This window comes from Cricetulus griseus (genome assembly GCF_003668045.3).
Source record: "Cricetulus griseus strain 17A/GY chromosome 1 unlocalized genomic scaffold, alternate assembly CriGri-PICRH-1.0 chr1_1, whole genome shotgun sequence".
NCBI lineage: Eukaryota > Metazoa > Chordata > Mammalia > Rodentia > Cricetidae > Cricetulus > Cricetulus griseus.
In genome coordinates this window covers 128722900-128729996 of record NW_023276807.1, presented here as the reverse complement: position 1 = coordinate 128729996, position 7097 = coordinate 128722900, and the positions used below count along the sequence as shown (strand labels likewise).

General features: G+C 35.1%; 1 non-coding gene across 1 annotated transcript; it reads right to left on the bottom strand.

Moving 5' to 3' along the window:
* Positions 1-4110: 4110 nt before the first annotated feature.
* LOC113831428 lies at positions 4111-4217 on the bottom strand. The gene has a single exon (XR_003479518.1). It is a non-coding gene; the product is annotated as a U6 spliceosomal RNA (small nuclear RNA).
* Positions 4218-7097: the final 2880 nt, after the last annotated feature.

The window sequence follows — 7097 nt, the reverse complement described above, 5'->3', positions numbered from 1 at the left end:
ACTTATGAGATATCATTAACTTTTTAAAATATTCATTACAACCTCCTCAGATCTTTCACTACACTAACTCAAAAGGTAAACAAATGCAACATTTTATCAAACAAATATAGTTTATGAAGAAAAGGCTGGTTGTGGTTTACTGAATTGTCAAGACAGTGAACCAGTGTCCCAACAGTCATAATTTCAGTACACTCCTTTGTAGCATTTATGCTGCACATCATGTTTTGTAATGGTTGTGATTTTAAAGTTTTCTGGAATGGAACATTTATCAATTGATAATTTGAAAGTTTGTGTCACATCAGTGATTCTATTTTCACTTTAGTAAGACATCATTGTTAGAGAGCCAAACGATTTCTGTACAGTTGCATCAGTCGTGGAATGACAAATTGTTCATCTCACCCATAAAGCAACCTCATGTTGTCCACAAGGCAGGGAGTGAAAATGGTACTGTAAGCCTTGAGGGATATGCTGTAGATATCAATCTTCAAGTGTATTCTTCTTGTGATAAATACTGACTTCATCACAGATTAGTCTTTCTACTTACAACTTTTAGGACAGTAGTCCCTTTGGTCATTATGTCATTTCTTGATTTAAAAAGGGTATTCATGTAACATTATTACTTTTCTCAAATCACTCAGATTCTTTTATTTTCACATTCAAGTGCCATGCAATTCCACATTGCACATAGCATCACTGTGTAGAATCATCCACTTCATCCTTAGGTCTAAAATAATCTCAGTGACTTGAGACCTCCAGTTACCATGAAGATATCATAAATTACTAAGATTATCTATTGGTTTATGCCTATATAGAATGTAGGTTGCAAAATTTGTTAATGGATATATAGTACATTTTTTTCCCAGAATACCATCCCATGATTATTATTTGCTATGTTGCTAATTTTAAAGCAAGGCTAGCAAAAATAAAATGCATGTTTGTGGTTAAAAATAAATGTTGTGCTTATAAAATGATGAGAAATTTAAAAGAGTAAAAATATAACTGGAAAAGTAAATGGAAAAATACAAAGTCAGGACAATTTCATTAACCCAAACAAACTACAATATATCAGGGAGTTTGACAAGGAAGTGAGAGATTAACTAAAAAATAAGCAATAATCCATAATAAAAATGCAAATATGATGCTTTACAAAGTGAAATGACTACTCGGTAACTATAAAATGAATGTGGGATAAGACATTATTATTTGCAAAGAGCAGGCCTACACAATGTGAGGGAAGTTCTCACAATCTAGAAGTTAGTCTTTGTGCTCCAACTGATGCTCTTCACAAATCCGACCAATCCCAAAATGTCTGATTATGCTCCAGAGTCACAGTTATTTAATGCTAATGCTTAATTGTAACAACCTACAAAATCTCCATTATACCTCAGTTTCTTATATATTTGAATAAGTTAGGTGTTAATTATACATTAATTTTACTTTAAAATGTAATGATTTATTAAATACCAAAAGTACATCATCTTCAGACATATACATTTATGGGAAAATGACTGTGGCCTTTAAACTATTAAAATAGAATTTTATTTATGGACATGTAACTATACAAAAGTTTTATATGTATATTTTATATTACATTACATATTTGAAATAAAAGTATTATATAATAGTTATTTATTTTGAAATTGATTAATTAATGTCATTCTATTCTTTAACAGTTTCATAATATATATATATATATATATATATATATATATATATTTTACTGTATTCTAATTACTTTCATCCCAATCCTCTTTAGTATCCCTTCAATGCACTGTTAATATCTCCCCCTTGCTTTCATATTAATGCGTTTTATTTTATTTTGTAGTCAGTTGAGTCTTACTAGGGCTGTCTGTGTGAATATGAATCTTTACTATCCAGTTGACTTGGTGAGCTCACAAGAACTGAAGTCAATGACTCTACATCCTCAGAAATTTCATCTGAGAGATAGCACTTAATGAGCTTTTCTACATCTATGACTTATGGTTTGACATTTCAAGTCCTGTGCAAACCTAATGCAGACAAGCTCAGCTTCCATCAGTTCAAAATTTCTGTGGATGTGTCAGCCTGAAAAGATGACATCTCAATGCCATCCCTTTGGTTTTCTAGTTTTCACATTTTTTTCTGCCCATACCACTGATTTCTCTCAGACTCTTAGAAGTATTGACATAAATGTCTCATTTTAGGACTAAGTGCTCAACAATCACTTCTTCTTGGCACAGTTAACACCCAGAAATACCGGCCTTCACAGCTTTTATTCTAAAGAAAACCTTTTATTATTAAGTTTCTGAGTTGTATGTGTCTATGGGTATAAACATTAATTTTTAAAAACTGCTTAATAGTTTATCAGTTTATGCAAAATAGTATCAAGTTCCACTTAGGGTTCAAAACATCTCCAGCCATGGTAACTGACTGATTGTAAATTACCAAGATTTAATTACCACCTATGCAGCAGGCATCAAACATAAGCTGAGGACTGTTGGTTGTCTCCATAACAATTTTGAAACTATTTCAGCAGTAGTGAGATGTTGCCTTTGGAGTTGGAATTGTACTTCATACTGTTAACATGTGGGTAAGACTGCTAGTCTTTTCTCCCTACAAACTTACATAGCAGCTTCTGCCTTTGCAAAAGCTAGCCAACAGGGAGGATGCTTCTAGTGCACTGCAAGTTTAAGTGTCTATATATCACAATATGTCTAGTTCCTACAGCAATAAGCTCTTATTCTTACCCCATTGTTCTTGTGAGTGACCTAAAAGTCTGACAAGAGTACAGTTGCTTATTAGGAGACAACCCACTTTTGGTACTAGGATGTATGTTTAATAACTGTAGAGATGTTTGAATGAGAATTTTCTCAATAGTCTTTATTGATTGTTGTAATTTTTAGATTGAATTATTGGTTCCAAGTTGGTGAAATTTGGGGGGAAGAATTAGGAGGTATGTACTTCTTAGAGTAGGTGTTTCTTTGTTGGATAAAATGTGTCACTGGGGGTATCTTTGGGGTTTTAAAAGCCCACATTTGGCCCTGCTTCATCCCTCTTCCCCCCAGCTACTTCTCAGTACCACATTTTTCTGATCATGGATTTACCTTTTGAATCTTTAAACAAGCACCCATTCAAATGATTTCTTTTATAAACTGCCTTTAATAGGAATTGAACAATAACTTAGATAGTACCTATGCTCTCTAGTAGCAGCATGTTCCTTCCGCATAAAGTAGCTGTTATTTGTCTTTATACATATATTTTAAATAGACTTACAAAACACAAGTTTTCCTTGTGCCTTTTCTATTCACCCTACATTTTGGTTAACCCTTCCAATACTATTCATCCTCAAACATTTGCAAAGTGATATCACTCTCCCCTACTTTACTTATGCTCTTGTCATTGTCATCAAATACCCTGACAAAAGCAATTTAAGTGGAGAGGATTGTGATAGCTCACAGTTCTCAGTTATGGATCTCTTTTCTACTCTTACAGAGCTGGATTCACTCCCTAATGAATAGTGGCAACCACTTTGGGTGTGTTTTCCCATTCCTATTAAAATATCAAGATAACCCTCTCCATATATGCCCTATCTGTTCTAGAAAATGCCTCACTGAGAACTTCTTGATTTATATTAGATATGCAAAGTTAAAATTTGAAATAACAACCACATTTACTTTATAATATCCTGCTCCCAAAAGGTGCCAAACCCCAAGGTTATTTCCAGTTTTGGTTTGTATGTAAGTTCTCATAGTTAACATGCACATTTAAATATTTGAAGCTAAACTCAACATATAACACATAATCTTCAGCATTTCTTTTTGGACATGGCTATCTCAATGAAAGAAGAGTGTCCCAGAGACATCTGTTTACTACAAGTTCCCAATTTCAGGTTTTATTTACAGATGAAAAATTCTATTATGTAAGCATATCACATTTTCTATGTCAATTAATAAGTTCATGGTTATCTAGGCAGATTCTGTTTCTTGATATTATGAATAGTCCAATGATGAACACTGATGTATAAGCATCTATAGAAGGATACAGAGTCCTGTGGAAATATGCTCAGGAGAGATATGACCAAGGCATATGGAAGTTCTATTTTTAAGTTTGAAGAAAACTTTGTTTCCATATCCTACTATGGAATGCTTCACAGATTTACAATTCATCCTTGTGAAGGGGACATGCTAGTTTTATTTGTATTTTTGCAAATTTTGTATGTGAGTTTCCAAAACAAGCACAATTATTGGTTGTCCTTAACCATAATTGTAGTTGGGACTATAGATTTCTTAAGCATTGGTGGTGCATGCCTTTAATCCCAGCACTCTGGAGACAGAGTCAGGCAGAGCTCTGTGAGATCGAGGCCAGACTGGTCTCCAGAGCGAGTGCCAGGATAGGCTCCAAAGCCACACAGAGAAACCCTGTCTCGAAAAACCAAAAAAAAAAAAAATCAAATGAAAGTAGTAATATAAAGAGCTCAGAAATTTAACTGTAAGAAGTTGAGATTGAGGGAGATTTAAAAGTTATACATATACATATACATATACATATACATATATGTATCAAACTACTAATGAAGGAGCAAAGAATTTGAAACACAACCTCGAATCATGCATAGGAAGTTTGGAAGGAGAAAGGAGGGATGTGATGTAATTATATTGTGATCTCAAAAGTAAAAGAAATAGTTGCACATAATTTTCCTTTTCTAAATAATTACTGTAATTGCTTCACAGATGATTGTGACAAACCAGGAGTATATAAGGCTATTAGAGTTTGGTTGAGGCATGATCTGGACAAATGGCTTGTATTTTCAAAGAAACAAAATTACCAAAACAAAAATTAACAAACTAATTTTCAAGAATTTGTCCCTGTAGAAAACCAAGAATCACTCATACAAATTTATTTGACTAAAATATCTTTGAAAAACAACCATCATTTTGTTTTCTAATTTCTTTTGGAAACATAATTTATAAGCACATTTAGGGAGTAATTATAAAGTAAGATTATTGATTTTACATCATCAGTCCAGAATTAAAAAGCTTTATTGAATACTGAAAGGTAGTAGAAAAACTAGTTAAACATTTTCTCATGATTTAAACACATGCCAATGCTAGATTTAAAGAGATTCCGGGAAGCGGTTGTCTCATATGGCATTCATTCATCATTTGTTAAGCATTTGTTAAACTCATAGTCAGTTGTAATAGAATTACTCCTAAAGACTGGATAGACTTGTTAATGTTATCTTAGAACCTATTCCACAATTAAAACATGGTACCTACCTGGTTCAGAGAAGAGGGTTAAAAAAAAAAAAGAAGCTTGATTAATCTATGCATCTGCTTTTTCTGTTTTTCAAGGAAGTATATTAATCCCATTTCATTTGAATTTCTGATGGCAAAAAGGTGTGACAATAAGATTAGTATTGATCAAGGAAGATCTACTTGATAGATGGTTCAATCAGAGTGGCCACCCCTAAACACATGAACAGAAAGGGAATACTAAAAGGCTTCATCTAGACATATGTCTATATTATGCAACAAAGATAATTAAAGAGTTCACAAGCTGGAGATGTAGGGTGCACTTTGAAGAATTGGACATAGGAGAGGGAAGAGTGGGATGATGAAAACAGACTAATATAGGAAATTTTCCTAAAACATAAAAAGAATACTGAGTAAAACTTCTAAGAATCACTATCACAATTTACAATATAAAATATGCATCTTTAAAAACCTTGATACAGTACACCAGACACTGAAATTTGAGACATCTTGTATTCAGCATTTTTAGTTTAGATTATTTAGAAACAATCTTATTTCACATATCAATCCCCCCCATTCCCTCACTCTCCCATCCCAGAATTCTCCCTACTGACTCTCCAACCCACCTCACATTCACTTCCCAAGGATAGTGAGGCCTGCCATGGGGCATCATGAAAGACTATCACATCATTTGGGTGAGGGCCTAGGCATTCCTTTGTGTATATGGGCTGCAATAATATCCCTCCATAGGGAATGGGTTCCCAAAGTCCATTTGTGTACCAGGGATAGACAGTGGCTACACTGTTAGAATTTCCATAGACTAACCAGGTGACCTAGCTGACATCCACATTCAGAGGGCTTGGTTCAGTATAATACTGGTACCTCAGGTTTACCACTGGGGTCTCTGTGCTCTCACTAGGTCAGGTCAACTGTTTCTGTGGGTTTCTCCAGCACAGTCTTGGCTCCTTTGCTCATCCCTACTGCCTTTCCACAACTAGATTCCAAGAGTATGGTTCAGTGCTTAACTCTGGGTACCTTCTTCCATCAGATGCTGGATGAAGGCTCTAGAATGAAAATTAAGGTAGTCAGCAGTCTCATTAAAGGGGAAGGGCATCAAAGGCAGCCTCTCCACTACTGCTAGTTTCTAACTTGGTGTCAAATTTTTGTGGGTCTCTGGACATTTCACTTGTGCCAGATTTCTCTTTAAACCTATACTGTCTCCCTCTATTAAAGTATCTCTTTTGTTGCTCTCCTCTATTCTTCCCCTGTCTCGGTTTTCCTGATCCCTTGTTTTCTTCCCCCTTCTCTTTTCCCCTTCTCTTTTTCCTACTTCCCTCCCTTCTTCCCCCATGCTCCCAATTTTCTCAGGGGATTGTTACAATAAATCTTTCTGCCAAAAGCCGCCTGAGCCCCACTGCGATGTATCAGCTTTATGACAGCTGCCTGCCCGAGTTAGGGCCCAAATGAATACACAAAAACTTGTATTAGGTTCAATGCTGCTTGGCCAATGACTAGGATTCTCATCTGTTACTTCAGTCTTAACTATCATAAACCTATATATTTTATAAGACTTATCTTATTGGATGCCTTATTGGCCTCCCTCCTTGTCGGTGGCTCACATCCTGCTGCTGGAGGAGGCAAACCGGAAAAAAAGGGCCCTTCCTGTTTCTCCTTTGATTAAATATCAGTCTCCTTGCTATGTCACTTCCTGCCTGGATCAGCACTTCTCCACTACAGTTCCCAGAATCCTCTTTGACTCTTAGTCCCATCTACTTGGTGTCTCATTGGCCAAACAGTATTTTATTTAACAATCAATAAGATAACCATACACAGTACATTCCCCATCAGGGGTTCTTGCCCATTTTT